The 24,228-nt window shown below is 53.1% G+C and overlaps 1 long non-coding RNA gene across 1 annotated transcript in view; it reads left to right on the top strand.

Moving 5' to 3' along the window:
• The first annotated feature begins 309 nt into the window (after positions 1–309).
• LOC140427439 (uncharacterized) overlaps positions 310–24,228 on the top strand; it is a 93,526-nt gene continuing 69,607 nt past the window's right edge. The window contains exon 1 of the long non-coding RNA XR_011948489.1: positions 310–373. This is a non-coding gene — a long non-coding RNA (uncharacterized lncRNA). The remainder of the gene's footprint in view (positions 374–24,228) is intronic.

The following is a 24,228-nucleotide window of genomic DNA, read 5'->3' as shown; positions in this document are numbered from 1 at the left end:
TTCTTAAAGGTACCCTCACATGACACAAAGGAAAGGGGATGTAATGATATGAGTAAGCAATCATGCAAATAGTGACGTAAATGACCCCAAACCAGCAGGTAGCAGTGGAATTTTACCATGTGATTCTGTTCCTCAAGGAGTCTGGAGATAGTCGTGTTAATGGATAGTCATGCTTGCAGTATCTATCGGATAATTTATCATAATTAGTAGTTTGTAATACATTTTTCATAATTATCTGAACCATGCATTTATTTTATAATAAAACACCTTAACTAGTTAAGGACTAGACATCCGATTGTGCATCATTCCCACCGGCCAAGTACCAGATTGTAACAGTGTACTCCCTGCCTGACCCAGCAGGTATATTGCACAGGTGAGTTTTGAAGCAGCGATTTTTTTCACTGCCTCAGTCTGGACTGTTCTCTAGCTTCTAGGCAGTGGTCTCTCTTATGGGGGCTTCCTGACGGTGATCTCTCTAAGTGTGGGGGGGGGGGGGGGGAGGTCTCTTGTGGAAGTGTCTCTAATTAGGGTATCTCTCTAGTTGGGGGTCTCTGCTGGGGATCTCTCTAATTAAGGGGTATCTGGTGGAAGAGTGGTGGGGGCTCTGGTGGGTGGGCAGGTCTTGCATTGGGGGGAGGGTCGCCATCCAATGGACTTTGGGGATAACTCCCTTAAAGTGTTACCCACTTGGCCCACCATATGGTCCACCCCGTCAGGGCCACGTTTGTCAAGACCGGCACCAATTCTCAGCAATGTGATTCCCAGCCCAGAGCACTGGAGAATCATGCGGGCTCAGAGAATATGAAGACCAGCCCAATAATGGTCTCAATGACACATTTTCATCCTCCTACTGGTGCCAGGTGTGAACCTCGAACCTGACGCCAGCGGGGGACCGGAAGATTTGTCCAGCGTCGATCCCATTTTTTGCCCGACGCTGGATTCTCCAGCCAATCATGAATCCTCCTTCCAGCATCATGAAGCAGAGAATTCAGCCTAAGATTGAATAATAATAACTTTGGGCAGGGTTTTCCGTTTGGGAGACTCCCAGCAGAGGTGAATTGCGACTGCTTTAATATCCTCCCTGGGAGCGCCAACCGGCAGCAATTCAGTGCTCCTTGCCGTGCAAATTTATGCTTGATATAGAATACAAGGGTTTCCTGGGGAATTCCGCTTATTGGCTTCTATTTTGAGTGAGAGGCCGGATAATGAGGTCCGGCAGCAGCCCTACCCGCAACGCAAAGCAACATCTAATCTCCTCCGCGCCGCACAGCAGCCGCCCACCCCTGAATTGCCTGGGTGCCTACACCTACGCCCAAGTATGGGATTACCTTATCCATCTCCCCGCCAGGGGCCCCTGTAATAGGGAAACCACCTTCAGGGACCCCTGTGATAGGGAGACCCCCCCACAGGAGCCCCTCCTGTAGGGAGACCCCCCCCCCCCCCCACAGGGACCCCTGTAACAGGTAGACCTCCCACAGGGACCCAGGTAATAGGGGGACTCCCACAGGGGCCCACTGACCAGGGAGACCCCCACAGGAACCCCTGTAACAGGGATACCCCCCACAGGGACCCATGAAATGCGGGACCCCCCTCGGGACCCCCTGACCAAAGGGACCCCCACAGAGACCCTGTAATAGGCAGACCCCCACAGCGACCCCTGAAACCGGGAGACCCCCCGCCCCCCCCACAGGGACCCATGAAATGCGGGACCCTCCTGGGACCCCCTGACCAAAGGGACCCTCCACACAGACCCTGTAATAGGCAGATCCCCACAGGGACCACTTGCCTAAACGGACCCTCCAACGGATCCCCAGCCCCCCAATAAAGAGACCACAGTCTGGAAATTAGATAACAACCCAGACAAAGGTCAGTGAAAAGAATTACATCTGTAACACTTTTTTTTCTAAGCTCCACATGTCCATTGCTGGAAGGAGAGCAGCTGTGCCCTGCGTCTGGTTCCCACAGATCCATTAGCTGCAAGCCATTCATAGCCTTCTAGTTATGATTTCTGATTGACAGCTTCTAAAAACCATCTGCACCTTTGACTCATTCATCTCCCTTCACGGTTCAGTGGCCGAACTGATGAAACCCCAATGTTTACAAACATTGACCACCTCAAAGAGAGGTAAGTTCATTCCAAATACTAAGTGTATTCCAATCACTCAAACTGGGGGAAAGGATGGATGGGAGCAGGGGCACGGTTGACAGGTAGCGCCTGGAGACATCTTGTAATCCTGAAGGGTGGGCTCGCTGATAGTGTTACTGGTGAGGCCTCTGCTCTGAGAGGCGCTGTGTGCCAGGGAGGATTCCAATAACCATAGTACATGTGTCTATGTTTGTGGTGAGCTCTGCTAATCCCCACCCTCAGCTATGGATCCCCCCCACCCCCCAATCGATGGTGTCCCACCTCCCCACCAAGCACTGGGACAGCAAGCCCAGTGCCCCCGGGCTCTTTGCCTGTGTGTAAAGATGGCTCCTTGACTCACCACAGAAGATCTTCCGCTAGGGCTAATTGGCGCCAGCGTGACCACTTGCTGGGAAGACCAATGAATCACAGAGGGCCATTGGATAAGGGGTGGCTCCCATTATTTGTATGGAAGTAGAACTTGAGTGGTATAAATTGGTTTCTCTCCACGTCAAGGTGAGATTTCACATACAGGAGCGGGCTGGTTGCATCACAAACTGTTTGGCGCCTGGCACCTGGAGTGGTTCTCATTTGCAGTCTCTCCCGCTATTCAACTGCCTCTTTTCGCCCAGCGAGAGCGCAGCGAGGCTGGAGAATCGCGCCCTTGGTCTCCCAAACGGAGAATTTCACCCAACATTTCAGAGTGACGATGACATTTCATTGGAACTGAGTATTAAGATAGAGATGTAATAGGTTTTGAGCAAGTGATAGGGGTGAAGGCTTACAAAAAACATAAGGGAAGGTAAGTGATATGCCTTGGGATTGCTTTTGGGTGGGGAGGGGGGAGTGGTTGTTGGGGGTGCTCGCAGGCAGGAAACATTAAATTGCAAAAGGGTTCATAATAATGAGTAAAATAAAGAACTAAAAGATATGTCCAAGTGAGGTATGATGGCTAATTGAAGCCATCTAAATGCAAGGTGAACGAATAAAGAAATAAATAAGAAAACTGATCCAGCAAAAAAAACCAAAATGGAGCCAGGGCTATCATCTAAAATTGTTAAACTCAGTGTTGAGTCTCGAGGCTGTAGCAAGGGTGATGTTTTTAAACTAGGACACACGATTGAAGAAACTCTAGTTGCCCTGAATATATGTTTTGTAATCTTTTGCACTGCTTTCCATGATCTGCGATGAATTGCGCCAAAATAAAACCCCAATGCAACTGAGCAGAAACTCTATGCTCCTATCTTTTAATATTTACAACAATATACAGCCTTGAGAAAATAAAACTTGACACATAAACAGTTTTCAAGTCTTTGATAAGAGCATGTCAGATTTCATTTCATACCAAATAGATCTTAGCAGTTCAGCTTGCTGACAATCCATATGATAGCATTAGATAGTGGCCGTGATTCTCCAAAAAGCTAAGTGCTGCCGCCAGTGGGAAGCTTGGTGCAATTTCCTGCTAGCCCTGGCAGCGCTAATCAGCTGCTATTCAATGGCACTTGGAAATCTTTTTGGATGCGGTGGGTTTTGCACTGACCTTGAGAGGGGCAGGGTCTAAACCCGCTGACAGGCCCTGCTGCACAGAGCTCGGGGCATCGTTTTCCAAGGACGCCCGATCTCAGAATGACACTGCAGCCTCAGTGGTGTGGTGAATGTATAATTACTGATAATTCACCAGTGCACTGTGTTATTAACCCAGTGGGCTCTACCTGTGGGCCATTGTGCGGCTTCACCCACAGGGGATATGTTGGGGCATGTACGGGCTCCGCCCATGGCTCCACCCACTTAACAGGAAGTATAAGAGCTGCTGACCTGCGGGGCCGCATTCAGTGTTGTACCGGTCACAGGCAGGCTCAGTTCTAAGCTGATTAAAACCACGGTTTACTTCTCCACGTGTCTTTGAGTGAATTGATGGTCGCATCAAATAGCTAGTGGCAATCGCTGGCAAGCCTCCCCCACCGCACCCCCCCCCACTCCACAATTGCTGCCAAGGCCCCACCCCCCAATCTTTGCACAGGTCCTCCCCCAATCGCTGGCAAGACCTCCCTCCCACCCAGATCGCTGGCAAGATCCGCATTTAGTGAGCAACATCCCAGTATGGTCTGGCCAAATGCCCTCCTTTCAGGCCCCTCCCCATTCAGGCCCCTCGCTCAGCCCCACATTCAGGCTACTACCCTCAGCAGTACCAGCCTGCCATCATGGATACTGAGGCGGAGCAAGGCAATGAGTACCAACTCTATAATTACCTATAGGATGCCGAAGAGAATCCTTCAGGGGAAGTGGGTGTCAGGAGGGCTCAGGCTGGGCTGGAGCTACTCAGGCCTGACGCTTTGAAAATCATAAACCGCATGTCAAGTTGTAGACAAAAGTCTTCTCTCCGATGTGTTGGAAAACTTTGATGTCTCTCCCAGCATGTCACATTCGGATATCTGACAGATGAAGGTGAAAGTCTTGTCTCTGTAGCCTCCAAATCTTTGACATCTTTGAAATTGACATGGTGCGAGAGATATCAAAGGTTTTCAAAGCTACAGACGCTAGATGTTTACCTTTATCTGGCAAATCTTTGAAACAGGCATGCTGAAAGAGAGTTTAAAGATTTTCAAAGCTCCAGAGCGAAGACCTGTGTTCCTCGTGCTCCATGTGGGAAGCCAGGAGCATTTCCAGTAGCCAGGGCCAGAATGTGTGCAGGAAGTGTCTTCAGCTGCAGCTCCTGGAAGCTTGGGTTTCAAAACTGGTGCTGTGGCGGGGACACTGGAGCATCCGCAAAGTGGAGTGCATTGTGGATAATATGCATAGAGAGGTGGTCACACAGCATGCCTAGACTCCGCATTAAGGAAGGGAATGGGTGATCACCAGGCAGAGCAAGAGGACTCGGCTGGCAGTGCAGGAATCTCCTGTGACCATTCCCCTGCAAAAAAGATATACCACTTTGGATATTCTTGATGGGAAGGCCTCCCAGGGGAAAGCAGTATCATCCAATTTTGTTGCACCATGGTTGACTCTGCTGCACAGGAGAGGAGTCAAAGTTGTGGGAATGCAATAGTTGTAGGGGATTCAATTGTGAGGTGAATAGGTAGGCATTTCTGTGGTCGCAAACGAGACTTCAAAATGGTATATTGTCTCCCTGGTGCGAAGTTCGAGGATGTCTCAGAGCAGCTACAGACATCCTTGGGGGGGGGGGGGGGGGGGGGGGCGCAGCCAGTGGAAATGGCATAGGTAAAAAATAAGATAAGCTCTTAAAAGCAGAATATACAGAGTTAGGAAGTAAGTTGAAAAGTAGGACCTCAATGGTAGTAATCTCAGGGTTACCACCAGTGCCAAATGCCAGTCAGAATAGGAATATCAGGATATATCGGATGACTATATTGCTGAAGAGATGGTGTGAGGGGGAGAGTTTTAGGTTCCTGAAGCATTGAGACTGGTTCTGAGGGAGGTGGGACAAGTACAAACTGGATGGGTTATGCCTGGGTAGGACCAGGATGGCTATCCTGGGGGGAGTATTCTGCAAGAGTGTTTGGGGTGGGTTTAAACTAAAATAGCAGGGAACCTATGCAAGGAGTCAGAGGAGGGGGAATCAAGGGCAAGAACAAAAGACAGAAAGGGGAATAAGAAAAGCGATAGGCAGAGAAATCAAGGGCCAGAATTAAACAGAGCGTCAGTGAAAAAATAATGGGAATGAGAAAAGTAAATTTGAAAAGACAAGGTTAAGGTTTTGAGCCTTAGCGCACAGAGCATTCGCAATACAGTGGACAAATAAATAGCGCAAATAGATGTAAACGGGTATGATATGGACCAGATTATGGAGACATGCCTGCAGGGTGACTAGGAATAGGAATTGAACATTCAGTATTTAGGAAAGGACAGACAAAAAGGAAAAGGCGGTGGAGTTGCATTGCTGGCTAAAGAGGCAACTAATGCAATAGTAAGAAAGGATATTAGCTCCGACGATATGGAATCTATATGATAGAGCTGAAAAAGACTAAGGGGTATAAAACCTTGGTGGAAGTTATATATAGAACCCCAAACTGTAGTGGTGATGTTGGGAATGACATTAAACAGGAAATTAGAGACAGATGCGATAAAGGACCATATGTAATGATGGGTGACATTATTATCATAGATTATCATAGAATTTACAGTGCAGAAGGAGGCCATTCGGCCCATCGAGTCTGCACCGGCTCTTGGAAAGAGCACCCTACCCAAGGTCAACACCTCCACCCTATCCCCATAACCCAGTAACCCCACCCAACACTAAGGGCAATGTTGGACACTAAGGGCAATTTATCATGGCCAATCCACCTAACCTGCACATCTTTGGACTGTGGGAGGAAACCGGAGCACCCGGAGGAAACACACGCACACACGGGGAGGATGTGCAGACTCTGCACAGACAGTGACCCAAGCCGGAATCGAACCTGGGACCCTGGAGCTGTGAAGCAATTGTGCTATCCACAATGCTACCGTGCTGCAAATAGATTGGGCAAATCAAATTAGTCACAATACCGTAGAGGAGGAATTCCTGGAGTGTGTGCAGGATTTTTCTGCAAGTACATTGAGAAACCAACTAAAGAGCAGGCTCTCTTAGACTGGGTATTGTGTAATGAGAAAGTAATAATTGGCAGTCTAGTTTTGTGAGGCCCCTGGGGTTGCGCGACCATAACATGATCAAATTTAGAATTTTTCATCAAGGTGGAGAGTAACGTAATTGATTCTAAGACTAGGGTCCTGAATCCTAATGAAGGAAACAGACAGTGGTATAAGGTGCGAGTTTGCTATGATAGATTGGGAAACGTTACTTAAAGGGATGATGGTAGATCGGCAATGGCAAACATTCAAAGAGTGCATGGGTGACCTGCAACATTGTTTATTTCTGTGTGGCACAAAAGTAAAAGAGAAAAGGGTGTCAACCCATGGCTTATAAGGGAAATTAGAGATAGTATTTAATCCAGGAGAGGCATAGAAGTTGCCCAGGAAAGCAACAGACCTGAGGATTGGAAGCAGTTTAGAATTCAGCAAAGAAGGGCTCAGGAATAGATTAAGAAGGGACAAAAGAGTATATAAGTAAGCTTGCTGGGAATATAAATAGGGACTGGGACTGTAAAAGCTTCCATAGGTAAGCGAAGAGAAAAAGATTGGTGAAGACAAATGTAGGTCCCTTACAGTCAGAAACAGGGAATTTATATTGCGGAACAAAGAAGTGGCTGACACAATAAATGCATCCTTTGGTTTTGTCTTCACAAAGGACACAAATAAGGCGCCAGAAATTTTGGGCAACACAGGGATTAGTGAGAGGGAGGAACTGAAGGAAATCAATATTTGTAGAGCAATTATGTTAATAATAATCTTTATTATTGTCAGAAGAAGTCTTACATTAACACTGCAATGAAGTTACCACACTCCAGCGCCTGTTCGGCCACACAGAGGGAGAATTCAGAATGTCCAAATTACCTAATATCACGTCTTTTGGGACTTGTGGGAGGAAATCAGAGCACCCGAGGAAACCCATGCAGACACGGAGAGGACGTGCAGACTCCGCACAGACAGTGACCCAAGCCGGGAATGGAACCTGGGACCCTGGCGCTGTGAAGCCGTAGGGCTAACCACTATGCTACCGTGCTGCCCATGTGTTGACCAAATTGATGGGATTGAAGGTCGATAAATCCCCAGGGCCTGATAATCAACATCCCACAGTACTTGAAGAAGTAGCCCTGAGAATAATGGATGCATTGGTGCTCATCTTCCAGGATTCTATAGACTCTGGAACACTTCCTATAGATTGGAGGTTAACTAATGTAACTGCACTATTTAAAAAAAAATCTTTATTATCACAAGTAGGCTTACATAAACACTGCAATGAAGTTACTGTGAAAAGCCCCTAGTTGCCACATTCCGGCGCCTGTTCGGGTATACAGTGGGAGAATTCAGAATGTCCAAATCACCGAATAGCATGTCTTTTGGGACTTGTGGCAGGAAACCAGAGCACCCCGAGAAAACCCATGCAGACACGGGGAGAACGTGCAGACTCCGCACAGATAGTGACCCAAGCCAGAATTGAACCTGGGACCCTGGCGCTGTGACGCAATAGTGGTAACCACTGTGCTATTGCGCTGCCCGTGCGTTAAAAAGGGAGCTAAAGTGAAACAGGAAATTATAGACCAACCAGCCTGGCGTCAGTAGTGAGGAATATTCTAGAGACCATTATCAAATATTTTATAGCAGAGCACTTGGAAAATAATGGTACAATTGGACAGAGTCAGCATGACCACAGGGATCAGTGCTAGGACCCCAGCTATTCACAATAGATATTAATGATTTAGATGAGGGAACAAAATGTAATATCTCCAGATTTCCAGATGACACAAAGCTAGGTGGGAGACTGAGCCGTGAGGAGGGGCAGTGCCAGGGGCAGAGCCTAGTGGGAGCCCATAGGTGGCCATTGATGTGTTGTGAGGGGGGAGTGCCGGCTAATTTTCATGGCATTGTTGAGGGGGGAGAGGGCAGTCAATGCTGGTAGTGAATGTTGGGGAAGAAGGTGGAGGAGAGAGTGGAACCCCATCCATGATTGTCGGGGTTGGGGGGAGGGAGCGGAATGTCTTTGAAGATTGTCATGGGAAGGGAGCCCCACGATACCTCTGTTATGGGGGCTGGGAACCATGAGGCTGCAGTGCTGATTGGGGTGCCCTTTAAAGATGGCGTCCCAATTGTTTTGGAGCAGGTTGCTGGCTCTATGAGGCCCTGTCCCGTCAGAGTGATGGCATAAACCATGCCTTCTTTTTCTTTCTGTCTACGAGATGAAAAATTTGGCGAGAAAAATGATCTGTGCAACTGAAGAGTTACACGGCAATTTTCAGTCTGAGCTTGGTTCTTTGCCAAATTCTGGTAAGATACCACCCTCAGAAACTGAAGGAAAAATCACCAATGCTAAAGCCATTAAAATCAGGATACACAAGAGGCCTGAATTCAGCAACATCGAAATCTCGGATGGTTGAGAATTGTAAGGTCAGAGGAGGGAGGGGCAAAACCATGAAGGGATTCAAAGGGATTTTTTGCCAGACTAGTAGCCAATTTAATCCAATGAGCGGCAAAGATTTGAAGGCTACAGAGAGAAGACTGGTAATTGATGAACGGGACTTGTTATTAATTAGGAGGCAGACGACAGCGCTTTGGATGAGCTCAAGTTTACATTGAGTGAAAGATGGGCGGCTGGTCGGAGAACTTTGGAATAGTTGAACCTAGAGGTATCAAAGGCATGGATGAGAGTGTCAGCAACGGATGCATTGAGGTAGGTGGTTTTGGGTATGGAGGTGGACGTAAGTGGGGTATTGTGATGTAGTAGGTGAACATTACATTATTTGTCCCTCTTCTGTTTATCCGAATCTGAGGTTGAGAACCTGCTCCTCGTAATTCACTGTTTGCTACTTGTTTTTCAAAAGGTTGCCGCTAATGGTTATAGTGGAAAAACATTTTCCATTGTAACTATATTCTTGGAAGTGATGGTGTCATGGCTGAATTTGTAACATACTAGATTCACAATTGGAGATTAATAACTCTAATTAACCCCAGGGTCCTATCCATATTCATAGAGTTACATAATTCATCCAGCCTCTTAGCTACTCTACAAGACTCATATCGTCAAATTCTGACTAAAATGTTGCATGCCAGGGGCAATGAACATTAAGGTTAATCATTTTCCAAATGAGGAAAGTCCTTTGCCACGGTAATTTAGTGGTTTAAAATATAATATTGTCTCTTTATTTTGTTTATGTTCACCCTTCAATGTTGGTATTCCAGTGGGTTTGTAGCCCTTGCTACTGGGTATAATCTACATTAATTGGCCTGACCGGTTGTGAGGAGAAAAGAAACCTTAATTAGTTTTGAGAAAAAAACGCCAGCAGGCTCGCGAAAAACTGGAGAAATTATATGATGTGCGAAAGAATTACTTAGTGCGGGAAAAAGTGGTTGCATATGTCAGGTTCTGATTTGGATGGATCTTTTTCTACATTTTTCGTAATATTGAATATAGTTTAAATTTTAAAAAACCTCCTATTCCCTGGATAGTTTTGGCTTTAACTGTTAATACCTGTGACAAAGGTTTTCCTCTCAGGGTTTGGCATTTTTGACTTGGAGGTTTCTTATCTGTTCCCCTTGCTGGTAAAGCTGGTAGAAAGTATTACATATTGAGCTTGTAATCAGTGTGCACCAGTGTGACACTATGGGCGGATTCTCTGTTTCAGAAACGAAATGCTCCCACCAGCGGAGAATTGGGACTGTGCCCCGTTGGCACTAGAGGTGGTATTCCCACACTTTGACTATGCAAAATTATGCATAGCGCTGAACATGCCGGTTTTCCTGTACTTACTGGTCACGGGCCATCATTTTGAAACGGCGCCCCAATTCCAACATCCAGAGACATGCCCCCCTCTCCCACACAAAAAAATATTGACTCCCCCTCGCGGACAATGGGAGTACCCCCAACATCTCATCAAGGAGTCACATCTTCCCTCCATCATGGAAATAACGAATCGCCCCTCCACACTTCGCACGAATGAGGATGTCCCAATGCCCCACTCAGCCACCCTTTCTACAGCCTCCCCCTTCAGACCCCCCCCCCCTCCCCCGCTTAGGCTCCCCTTTCAAGCTCCCCCTTTAGGCTCCCCTTTCAGGCTTCCCCTTTAAGCATTGCTGACAGGTGTACTGTCCTTGGCATCATGGCACTGACATCCTGGCACACTGTACCCCGAGACAGGGGGTGGGGGCGGGGTCAAGGAGGTTAGTCCATTGCTCATGCTAAGTGTTTTCTGCAGTTACAAAAGAACTTAACATTTTTGAAGTGGCCAGCAGCTGTCAATCAGAACAAGGTTGTTCATAAACATTGCACAATGGAGGTTATTTCAAATGCATTTAAGTATGAAGGGAAAGATAAATAAACAAACCTCCAGCCTGCTGTGTTTAAACCATTAAGGTGTCAATCAAAGACTAGTTAAAGGTACTGCACTGTGAAATTAAATGAATGCTAAGCATTTAAAAGGATCTTGATGATTTCAAGACTTTTCGAGCATTGAGGGCTCTCTAGGGAGACTTAGACACCTCACAAAGTAGCAGTTTTAAATTCATAGGGCTGAGGGAGCTATGTGAGGAAGGAAAAGTTCTTCTGGCTTGCCTCTTCAATGAACTGTCGCAACTGCTCATCAGCTGTCAGACAGAGCAGTTCAGAGTGAGAAGGCTAATTAAAGGTTTAAACAGATCAGATCAGGACAATGATTTTGAACAGAGGGTTGCCTGAGATCACTATGCCAAGAGTGATCTTCAGCTTGCCCAGGGCTGGAAGCAGCAGTCAAGACAGAGGATCCCTAGCCAGGGGGAGGGTCTGGGGTCAACCTCTTATCTACATACTGAGCCCATCCGACCCTCGGGACCCTTGACAGTGGAAGTAGGTTACGTAAGCAATGGGCTGATCTCCTTGACCCACCTCTGGGCACCGAATGAATTACTGGTGGATATAAAGCTATGCAGGGAGTTAATGCACTCAAATCATTCAGGACATCAATTAAGTAATATTGTGCTTTGTAATTTGCCAACAACATTTTGTAGAAAAGAGTCTTGGGATTATGTGATTTTAATATGCATTCTCAGAATTATTAAGCAGTTTCCTCGTGCAGTCCCATTGGATTGCTCGTATGCTGGTGAGGATTGATTTCAGTTGAGGGGTGGGCATTTATTTTTACCCAAGTCCCAAACAATGGTTAACATTTACGCCAATATCATTCAAGCAGACGATCTGGCCATTTATTTAATTGATGTAGGTGGGCGCTTGCTGTGTATAAATTGGCTGCTGCATTTCCCACATTACAACAGTGGATACATTTCAAAGCACAGTTAATTGGCTGTGAGGTGCTTTGAAACATCCTGAGATCAAGAACCACCTGGTTTTATCCTTCAGTGTCCTTCAAAAGCCATCAAATGCTAGCCATAAGACCATAAGACCATAAGACATAGGAGCGGAAGTAAGGCCATTCGGCCCATCGAGTCCACTCCACCATTCAATCATGGCTGATTTCAACTCCATTTACCCGCTCTCTCTCCATAGCCCTTAATTCCTCGAGAAATCAAGAATTTATCAACTTCTGTCTGAAAGACACTCAACGTCCCGGCCTCCACCGCCTTCTGTGGCAATGAATTCCACAGACCCACCACTCTCTGGCTGAAGAAATGTCTCCTCATCTCTGTTCTAAAGTGACTCCCTTTTATTCTAAGGCTGTGCCCCCGGGTCCTAGTCTCCCCTGCTAATGGAAACAACTTCCCTACGTTCACCCTATCTAAGCCATTCATTATCTTGTAAGTTTCTATTAGATCTCCCCTCAACCTCCTAAACTCCAATGAATATAATCCCAGGATCCTCAGACATTCATCGTATGTTAGGCCTACCATTCCTGGGATCATCCGTGTGAAGCCACTTGCTATTCTGTAGCTACAGACACAAGACTATGGCAGGTCAGCTAGCTAGCGATGGGAATCGTGATGGCACATTGAATCAGACGTCAGGCAAAAGATGGCTTTCACGCTGGGGTCAAAACCCGCCGGAGCTGACGGGTTTCTTGTCCGGATCCAGCGGGAAAATTCAAATACCTCATTAAAACTAATTTTGATATTATTATTGGGCAGAATGCCTGATTCACCAGCCTTCTGGGATGCTCCTGAAGCCGATTGGAAGACTTTCAATTTATTCTCAGAGATCTTTCATCCTGACATGCTCACAGACAGTTTAAAAGGTTTAAAGGCTCCAGATGGGAAGACCAACTGGTGTCAGCATTCATTGCCCATCCCTGAGGACATCCAAGAGTCAAAACACATTGCTTTGGGTCTGGAGTCACATGTAAGCCAGACCAGGTGAAGATGACAGATTTCCTTCCCTGAAGGACATTAGTGAGCTGGATGGGTTTTTCGACAATCGACAATGGTTTCATGGTCATCATTAGACTTTTAATCGTAATTCCAAATTTAATTCCAGATTTTTTATTGAATTAAAATGTCACCATCCCTGGTGGGATTTGAATCCGGGTCCGCAGAGCATTACCCTGGGTCTCTGGATTATTAGTCCAGTGACAATATCACTACGCCTCTGCCTCCCCAACAGCATGTGAATTCAGCAGGGTTGATTAATTCAAGTTGTATAGTTTCAAACATTGTTTTATTAATACTGACAGAAATTACAAGCATGTTTACACACCTGGGGCGGGATTCTCCCCTACCCGGCGGGGCGGGGGGTCCCGGCGGGATGGAATGGCGTGAACCACTCCGGCGTCGGGCTAGACCTGCACCGGACTGGTTGCCGTCCCGCCGGCTGCTGACGTCATCCCCGCGCATGCGCAGGTTGGGTGGGTCACCTCCGCATCGGCCATCACAGAGGCTATGGCCGACGCGGAGGGGAAAGAGTGCCCCCATGGCACATGCCCGCCCGTGGATCGGTGGGCCCTGATCACGGGCCAGGCCACCGTGGGGGCCCCTGGACCCCGGAGCCCGCTCGCGCCGCCTGGTCCTGCCGGTAAGGGAGGTGGTTTAATTTACGCTGGCGGGACCGGCATTACAGCATACAGCAGCGGGACTTCGGTCCATCGCGGGCTGGAGAATCGCCGGGGGGGGGGGGGTTCGCCGACCGGCGCGGTGAGATTCCCATCCCCGCTGAATCTCCGGTGCCGGAGAATTCGGCGGCCGGCGGGGGCGGGATTCACTCCGCCCCCTGGCGATTCTCCGACCCGGCCGGGGGGGGGGGGGAGGGGTCAGAGAATCCCGCCCAAGGATACTTACCAGTAGGATGTACATCTGGATCTATGGAGGACACTAAAGGTATATTTACACCATTTGCTGACATAAGGGGCGAAATTCTCCGTTATCGGCGGAAACTCCGCCGATCGGCGCAAAAAACGGCGCAAATCCCACTTGCGTCACGTCATAAAAATGGGCCGATAGTCTGCGGCCCGAAATGGGCTAGCAGCGACGTAACGGGATCCGCGCTTGCGCAGTGGTTCACGCCGTGCAGCGTCATACGTGCTGCACGGCGTGACGGCTCATAAGGCCGCGCAGCTCCCCCCCACCCGACCGGAACAGCCGACCGCAACACCCGACTTGATGGCTGGCCGTCGCTCAGCCCCGAGGTTCGAGTCACGCGATGTGGAGGCGCTCCTGGATGCGGTGGAGCAGAGGAGGGACGCCCTGTATCCCGGGCACGGCCGCAGAGTTGCCCCACGCCACAGCCGGCGTCTGTGGAGGGAGGTGGCAGAGGCCGTCACCGCTGTGGCCCTAACACCACGGACAGGCACCCAGTGCCACAAGAAGGTGAACGACCTCGTCAGAGCAGGCAGGGTGAGCGTCCCCCATATCCCCCCCTCCCCCATATCCCCCCCTCCCCCATATCCCCTCCTCCCCCATATCCCCCATATCCCCCCTCCCCCATATCCCCCCCTCCCCCATATCCACCCCCTCCCCCATATCCCCCCTCCCCCATATCCCCCCTCCCCCATTTTCACCCACTCCCCCATATCCCACATATCCCCCCTCCCCCATATCCCCCATATTCCCCCCTCCCCCATATCCCCCTCCCCCATATCCCCCATATCCCCCCTCCCCCATATTCCCCATATCCCCCCTCCCCCATATCCCCCCTCCCACATATCCCCCTCCCCCATATCCCCCCTCCCCCATATCCCCCATATCCCCCCTCCCCCATATCCCCCATATTCCCCCCCTCGCCCATATCCCCCCTCCCCCATATCCCCCATATTCCCCCCTCCCCCATATCCCCCCTCCCCCATATTCCCCATATCCCCCCCTCCCCATATCCCCCCTCCCACATATCCCCCCTCCCCCATATCCCCCATATCCCCCCTCCCCCATATCCCCCCTCCCCCATATCCCCCATATCCCCCCTCCCCCATATCCCCCATATCCCCCCTCCACCATATCCCCCATATCCCCCCCTCCCCCATATCCCCCCTCCCCCATATCCCCCCTCCCCCATATCCCCCCTCCCCCATATCCCCCATATCCCCCCTCCACCATATCCCCCATATTCCCCCCTCCCCCATATCCCCCATATCCCCCCTCCCCCATATCCCCCCTCCCCCATATCCCCCCCTCCCCCATATCCCCCATATCCCCAAGTGAATCCAGCCCTAACCTTAACCTCTGCAATGCACGCGCAACCGATGGTGTGCATTCATATACCTGCCTAACACTGTTGCCTTTTACCCCTGCCACCACCCCCCCCCCCCCAGGAGAAGCGCGCACACAACAATAGGGAGCATGTGAGGACTGGAGGAGGGCCCGCTGATGAGAGGCCACTGACCGTACACGAGGAAAGGGCCCTGGAACTGGCTGGCGGACCTGAGGACCGGGAGGTTGCTGATGCAGAGGTCGGGGCCCCACGAGCAAGTGAGCCACCAACAGCCCGTCCCCATATCCCCCCTCCCCTATATCCCCCTCTCTCGTATCACCTGATCACTGCCTGATGTCTAACCATGCATGCTTCATTGTGTATCGCAGGACCAAACGTCCAGGCACCCATCCCCGCAGATGCAGACCGCCCGCAGGATGCCCCTCGGAGACCACGGGAGACGGAGAGACCCGCACCCTCCAGCATGCGACGCCCGCAGGATGCCCCTCGGAGAGCACGGGAGACGGAGAGACCCGAACCCTCCAGCATGCGACGCCCGCAGGATGCCCCTCGGAGACCACGGGAGACGGAGAGACCCGAACCCTCCAGCATGCGACGCCCGCAGGATGCCCCTCGGAGACCACGGGAGACGGAGAGACCCGAACCCTCCAGCATGCGACGCCCGCAGGATGCCCCTCGGAGACCACGGGAGACGGAGAGACCCGAACCCTCCAGCATGTGACGCCCGCAGGATGCCCCTCGGAGACCACGGGAGACGGAGAGACCCGAACCCTCCAGCATGCGACGCCCGCAGGATGCCCCTCGGAGACCACGGGAGACGGAGAGACCTGGAGCAACAGGGAGACGACACCCCCGTCACGTGCGGGAGCGACCACCCAGCGATGAGGGGGGCAGCCACAGGCCCCCGTCACATCCGAGCCAGGACACCACTACCCAGGACACCACTATCCAGGACACCCCTACCCGGGACACCACTACCCGGGACAGCACTACCCGGGGCAGCACTACCCGGGACAGCACTACCCGGGACACCACTACCCAGGACACCCCTACCCGGGACACCACTACCCGGGACAGCACTACCCGGGACAGCACTACCCGGGACAGCACTACCCGGGACAGCACTACCCAGGACACCCCTACCCGGGAAGACGAAATACCGGACAGTGACTCAGAGTGGATGGGTGGAGACGAGCCCCCACCCCAAAGTGCCATGGACTCAGAGTGGGACGAAGAGCACGACACAACGCCACTGCTGTCACCAACACCCTCCACCATCGCAGAAACACTCACCACGGTTGGGCACTTTAGTGATGAGGCGCCTGGTACACTCACTGGTGCGCACAACACAGCCGTCCCGGTACAGCAGGTGGAGGTAGGAGCAGCAGAGGGACCGGGCGGTCGGAGGGCAGCCCAGGCCAAGCGAACATCTGCCGCCCAGATGGATCCCGGGTTCCTACAGTTACCACACCCACACATAGATCCGATGCAACCACCGACACGGAGACGAGCGAATAGGGTGACGGGTGGCTTGCGGCGGCTGCGGTCGCAGGTGGAGGAGTCCACCCGCGTCCAGGAGCTGGGAGTGGTCCCGGTCATGCGTGCCACCCAGGCTGACACCGCACGGGTGGCGTCCGCGGTGGAGGCAATGGGTGCGACGGTGTCAGACATGGGGAACGGTTTGCGAGGCCTGGGGCCTTCCGTGCAGGCGGCGTCTGTGGCCCAGGAAATGGCTGCCCTCTCACAGGAGGCCATGAGCCAGTGCCAGCGCCAGATGGCAGAGGCGCTCAACGCCATAGCCCAGTCTCAGCAGGCCATGGCCCAGTCTCAGCAGGCCATAGCCCAGTCTCTGCAGGCCATGGCCCAGTCTCTGCAGGCCATGGCCCAGTCTCAGCAGGCCATCGCTGAGGGCATCGGCGCCAGTGGCCATGTGCGAGCTGGCGTCGCACTGTCGCAGACAGGGTTCGACAACCCCCTGGGCTCCATGGCTGCAAACCTGCAGACCCCTGTCGATACCAGCACGGGCCTCCAGGACTGGCAGCGCCAGATGTCGGGGGCGCGTCGGATGGCCAGTCCGTTCGCATCCCCCACCCATGTAGAGGCCTGGGGGCCATCGGGCACCCCGAGGGAGGAGGAGGTGGTGTGGTCCGTCCCGGCTCCCTCTGTAGGGGAGGTCCCGGTACACCGCGACACCTCGGACTCCCCCCCTTCCGTCCCAGGTGCATCGGGTGGGCAACGGGCAGGACAGGCTGGCAGCTCGCCATCCCAGTCGCCCGGGCCGCAGCCTGGCCCATCTAGGCCAGGACGCCCCAGGAAACGGCCGCCAAAGGGATCCAGTGTCAGAGGGCAGGAATCACAGGAGTCCACCTCCAGTTCTGCTGTACCGTCTGGGGAACCATGTAGACGTAGTCAAAGGGCCCGTAAGGCCAAACAATTAGACACTGAGTAAGTTGGCACGGGTGCAGGGCACAGATGAGTTTTAGGCGCTAGGGCACGTGCATGAACTCCTTTGGTTATTAAAGTCAATGTTACACCTACCGAAGCTGCCTTTGTGCTCTGTCCAAAGTGTGCGGGGGTGTCATGTACGTTGAGCGCAAGTGTGTGTGTGAGGGGTGGTCTTACCTCAGCCCCAGGTGAGTCTGCCCCCTTCCCCCTGGGCCGCCATCAACATCCCCCGGGCAGAGGACGGGACCGTGCGCTGCAGTGTCACAGCCGCATGCAGGGATGGTCCGGGTGGATGGTGGTACTGTGGCCATGGGTCAGACATAGTCCAACGATGTAGAGCCAGGAGCTCATCGGAGGCGGGTTGTCATCATTCTCCATGGCCTGCGATAGACACGCGTTCACCCGCAACTGGGTGAGCCCGGCCCGTTGTGCCGCCGGTGGATCGGCAATTGGGAGTGGGGGGGTGGTGTGCATGCGGGTGGGGTGTGTGGGGTTGGGGAGGGGGGTGAGGGTGCTGGGTGGGTGGATGGGTGGGGGGTGTGGGTGGTCGGCTGTTGTCATGGTGTGCGGTCTGTGGCCATACTACCCGATTCCCACGCCCATCTAGTCAGTGAAGCGGGCGTCTATCAGTCTGTCCCGTGCCCGCTGGGCCAGCCGTCTGTGTCTACCCCGTCTGCCCTGACCATTGCCCCCATCCCCCTCATCTGGGGAGGACTGGGCCTCTTCCTGCTGCTCCTCCACTCCGCCCTCCTCTGCCTGCGGCACATCGCCCCTCTGCTGGGCTATGTTGTGCAGGACGCAGCACACCACAATGATGCGGCCGACCCTATCTGACCGATACTGGAGGGCGCCCCCAGAGAGGTCCAGGCACCTGAAACGCATCTTCAGCACGCCAAAGCACCTCTCGATCACTCCCCTTGTCGCGACATGGGCATCATTGTAGCGGTTCTCCGCCTCATTGCGTGGCCTCCGTATAGGCGTCATCAGCCACGATCGCAATGGGTAGCCCCTGTCGCCCAGCAACCAGCCCCTCAGCCGGGGATGGCGTCCCTCGTACATGCCGGGGATGGATGACCGCGACAACACGAATGAGTCGTGTACACTGCCTGGGTGACGGGCGCAGACGTGCAGGATCATCATGCGGTGGTCGCAGACCACCTGTACGTTCATCGAATATGTCCCCTTCCTATTAGTGAACACGGCCCTGTTATCTGCAGGTGGCCGCACGGCGACGTGCATCCCATCGATCGCGCCCTGGACCATGGGGAACCCGGCAACGGCAGAGAAGCCCACGGCCCGGGCATCTTGGCTGGCCCGGTCCACGGGGAAGCGGATGTAGCGGTGCGCCATGGCATAAAGGGCATCTGTCACTGCCCGGATGCACCGATGCACCGATGTCTGCGATATGCCGGACAGGTCCCCACTCGGTGCCTGGAATGACCCCGTTGCATAAAAGTTCAGGGCCACCGTAACCTTGATGGACACGGGGAGAGGGTGTCCCCCGCCAGTGCCACGCGGTGACAGGTGTGCCAGCAGGTGGCAGATGTGTGCCACGGTTTCCCGGCTCATCCGGAGTCTCCTCCTGCATTCCCGGTCCGTGAGGTCCTGGTATGACTGCCGGGGCCGGTACACACGGGGCGCCCTCGGGTGCCTCCGTTGCCGTGGGGCCGCGACGTCCTCCTCCCCTTCCTCGTCCTGTCGGTCAGGTGTCCCTCCAGCCTGGGCGGCTGCCGCCTGCCCCTCTGCGGCAGCCTGCGCCGCCTCTCTGGCACGCTCCTCCTCCTCCTCATCCAGGGCAACATAGACATGAGCGGCTGCCACCACGGCGGCCAACATCGCTGGATGGTCTGAAAACATGACGGCCTGGTGGGGGGGAGGGGAACGACGACATGTCATCATTGCCCATATCCCCTCCTCCCCCCAGCCAGGTGGCATGGACCGCATGGGTCCAACTGTTGGAGGCTGGCACCTGGCCAGGTGGACCAACTCATTTGCCCTCCCATCACCCACCCCGGCACGGACCCCCCCCAACCTCCACCCCGGCACAGACCCCCTCCCCAAACTCCACCCCGGCACGGACCCCCTCCCCAACCTCCACCCCGGCACGGACCCCCTCCCCAACCTCCACCCCGGCACGGACCCCCTCCCCAACCCCCAACCTCCACCCCGGCACGGACCCTCCCCCAACCTCCACCCCAGCACGGACCCCCCCCCAACCTCCACCCCGGCACGGACCCCCTCCCCAACCCCCAACCTCCACCCCGGCACGGACCCCCTCCCCAACCTCCACCCCGGCACGGACCCCCTCCCCAACCTCCACCCCGGCACGGACCCCCTCCCCAACCCCCAACCTCCACCCCAGCACGGACCCCCCCCCCCCCCCAACCTCCACCCCGGCACGGACCCCCTCCCCAACCTCCACCCCGGCACGGACCCCCTCCCCAACCCCCAACCTCCACCCCGGCACGGACCCCCTCCCCAACCCCCAACCTCCACCCCAGCACGGACCCCCCCCCAACCTCCACCCCGGCACGGACCCCCTCCACAACCCCCAACCTCCACCCCGGCACGGACCCCCTCCCCAACCTCCACCCCGGCACGGACCCCCTCCACAACCCCCAACCTCCACCCCGGCACGGACCCCCTCCCCAACCTCCACCCCGGCACGGACCCCCTCCCCAACCCCCAACCTCCACCCCGGCACGGACCCCCTCCCCAACCTCCACCCCGGCACGGACCCCCTCCCCAACCCCCAACCTCCACCCCGGCACGGACCCCCTCCCCAACCCCCAACCTCCACCCCAGCACGGACCCCCCCCCAACCTCCACCCCGGCACGGACCCCCTCCACAACCCCCAACCTCCACCCCGGCACAGACCCCCTCCCCAAACTCCACCCCGGCACGGACCCCCTCCCCAACCTCCACCCCGGCACGGACCCCCTCCCCAACCCCCAACCTCCACCCCGGCACGGACCCTCCCCCAACCTCTACCCCAGCACGGACCCCCCCCCAACCTCCACCCCGGCACGGACCCCCTCCCCAACCCCCAACCTCCACCCCGGCACGGACCCCCTCCCCAACCTCCACCCCGGCACGGACCCCCTCCCCAACCTCCACCCCGGCACGGACCCCCTCCCCAACCCCCAACCTCCACCCCAGCACGGACCCCCCCCCCCCAACCTCCACCCCGGCACGGACCCCCTCCACAACCCCCAACCTCCACCCCGGCACAGACCCCATCCCCAAACTCCACCCCGGCACGGACCCCCTCCCCAACCTCCACCCCGGCACGGACCCCCTCCACAACCCCAACCTCCACCCCGGCACGGACCCCCTCCCCAAACTCCACCCCGGCACGGACCCCCTCCCCAACCCCCAACCTCCACCCCGGCACGGACCCCCTCCCGGCACTCCCCCGGAGCCCAGCCTACTCTAACCACCCCCCCCCCCCCCCGCCGCACACACACACAAGCCGAGACACACCTCTCCTCAGGCAATCAGTCTGCGGCCACGCCATTTCCTGCCCAGAGCCAACCCCCCAGGCCGTCACTCACCTCCTCGCTGGTTGGCGTGAGCCTGGAGCACCGGGTCACGCCGATGAAAAGGAGGTTTGATTCACGTCGACGTGAACGGTCATCACGTCGACGGGACTTCGGCCCATCCGAAAGGGAGAATATCGGCAGGCCGAAAATTGGCTGCCTTGCGCAGACCCGTGACATTCTCCGCGGCAGCGGCGCCATTAACGCCCCGCCGACTTTTCTCCCTTCGGAGACTTCGGCGGGGGCGGGGGCGGGATTCACGGCGGCCAACGGCCATTCTCCGACCCGGCGGGGGGTCGGAGAATGACGCCCAAGAACACTCAGATTTCATTCCAGACAATATACTTTTAAAACAACACTTTTGGGGCTGGTGGGACCTGTACAAGGCAAACAGTTTGCACCTGATCCAAAATGGGACCAGTGACTTGCAGGGAGATTTGTTAGTGCTGTTGGGGAGGGTTTGAACTAACTTGGCAAGGGGTTGGGATCCTAAGAGAAGCCTCAGCAGGGATATATGCACAGCCAAATTAGATGCAACATCAAGTGAGTCAAGAAGGCACAGAATGTCTTGACCAGTTAAGTCACAAGAGAGTTTGGCAAGGTTGGATGGTATTTATTTTAATGCAAGGAATCAGGCGAACAAGGCAGATGAATTGAAGGCACAAATAAAACCATGGGGGTATGATGTCATTGCTGTCACTGACACATGGTGGGAGAGGGGCAGGATTGGCAGCTCAATATTACAGGATACAGGATCTTCAGGTGAGATAGGGAAGGAGGTAAAAGAGAAGGGGATGTTGCAATTTTGATCGGGGAATCAATTACAGGAGGAAGGAGGGACAACATCTTAGAAGGCTCTTCAACTGAAGCCATATAGGTAGAACTTCAGAGAAGTGTAAAACTAATATGATAGTGATAGTGGGGGATTTCAACTTCCCCAATATTAACTGGGGTAGCCATGGTATAAAAAGTTTAGAGGGAACGGAATTCTTAAAATGCAACCAGGAGAACCTTTTAAACTAGTATGTAGAAGGTCCGACAAGACGGGGGGAGGCGACTTAATTTTCGGTAACAAAGCCGGATAAGTGGTTGAAGTATAAGTGGGGAGCATTTTGCAGACAGCGATCACAACTCCATTATATTCAAAATTGTTATGGAAAAGAACAAGGATCAAAGTTCTAAACTGGGGGAAGGCTGAATTTAATAAGATCAGATATGATTTGGCCAGAGTGGACTGGGAGCAGACACTTTTAGGTAAATCTGTGACAAAACAATTGGACACATTCAAGAAGGATATCAGGGGAGTGCAGGGCCAACATGTTCCAATGAAGAAAAGGGTGAGACCAATAAATCCAGTGAACTCTGGATATCGAGGGATATTGAGTAAGGAGAAAAAGGAGGCTTATGTCAGATATCGAGGGCTCAAAATAGCAGAAGCCCGAGAGGCATATAGAATGTGCAAGAGGGAACTTAAAAAGGAAATTAGGAGAGCAAAAAGGGGACATGAACGGATACTGGCAGGTAAAATAAAGGAAAATCTTAAGTTGTTTTACAAGTACATTAAGGGTAAAAGGATAACTAGGGAAAGAGTAGGGCCCATTAAGGACCACAATGGTAATTTGTGTGTGGGGCCGGAGGATGTAGGTAGGGTACTAAATGAATTCTTTGTGTCGATGTTCACTCGTGAGAGCAACTTTTTGGGTATAAAAATCAGGAAGAAGGACTGTGATAAAAATAAAGACATTAACATAGATAGAGAGGAGTTTCTGAGTGGTCTGGCAGACTTAAAAGTAGAAAAATCTCCAGCGCCAGATGAAACATATCCCAGGCTGCTGAATGAGACAAGGGAGGAAATAGCAGGGGCGCTGGCAATAATTTTCAATTCCTCTCTGGCCACAGAAGGGGTGTCGGAGGACTGGAGGATAGCCAATGAGGTACCATTATTCAAGAAGGGAGAAAGGGATAAACCAGGAAATTACAGGCCAGTCAGTCTAACCTCAGTGGTGGGGAAACTTTTGGAAGTAATTCTGAGAAACCAAATTAATCTGCATTTGGAGAGGCAGAGATTAATCAAGAAGAGTCAGCATGGTTTTGTTAAGGGGATATTAGTCTGACCAACTTGATTGAAGTTTTCGAAGAGGTGATCAGGTGTGTAGATAAGGGCAATGCATTTGACGTGGTCTACTTGGACTTCAGCAAGGCTTTTGATAAGGTCCCACATGGGAGACTGATAGCAAAGATAAGAGCCTATGGCATCCAAGGAAATTTGGCAAATTGGATCTAGAATTGGCTGAGTGGCAAGAAGCAGAGGGTGATGGTCAAGGGTTTTGTTTCCAACTAGAAGCTGGTATCTAGTAGGGGTCCTGCAGGGATCAGTGTTTGGGCCCTTGCTGCTTGTGGTTTATATAAATGATTTAGACATAGATGTGGGTGGGTTGATCAGTAAGTTCACGGATGATACGAAAATTGGTGGGGTAATAAATAGTAAGGAGGAAAGCCTTACATTACAGATGGGCATATAGATGGGCTAGTCAGATGGGCTGATCAGTGACAAATGGAATTCAATCTGGATGAGTGGGAGGTGATGCATTTGAGCAGGGCAAACAAGGCAAGGGATGATAAATGGCAGGACCCGGGTAAGCATCGAGGATCAGAGAGACTTTTGTGTTCATGTACACCAGTCCCTTAAGGTGGGTACACTGGTTAAGAGGACATATTTACCTTTATTAGCTGAGGTATTGACTTTAAGGGCAGGGAGGTTATGATGGAATAGTATAAAATGTTGGTTTGGCCGCAGCTGGAGCATTGTGTGCAGTTCTGGAATACACATTATAGGAGCGATGTGATAGCACTGGAAAAGGTGCAGATGAGATTTACCAGGATGTTGCCTTGGCTGGAGAGTTTTCGCTATGAAGAGAGATTGGATAGACTAGGGTTGATTTCC

Source organism: Scyliorhinus torazame, chromosome 7 (assembly GCF_047496885.1).
Source record: "Scyliorhinus torazame isolate Kashiwa2021f chromosome 7, sScyTor2.1, whole genome shotgun sequence".
In the NCBI taxonomy this organism is placed as follows: domain Eukaryota; kingdom Metazoa; phylum Chordata; class Chondrichthyes; order Carcharhiniformes; family Scyliorhinidae; genus Scyliorhinus; species Scyliorhinus torazame.
This window is presented reverse-complemented; position numbering and strand designations above follow the sequence as displayed.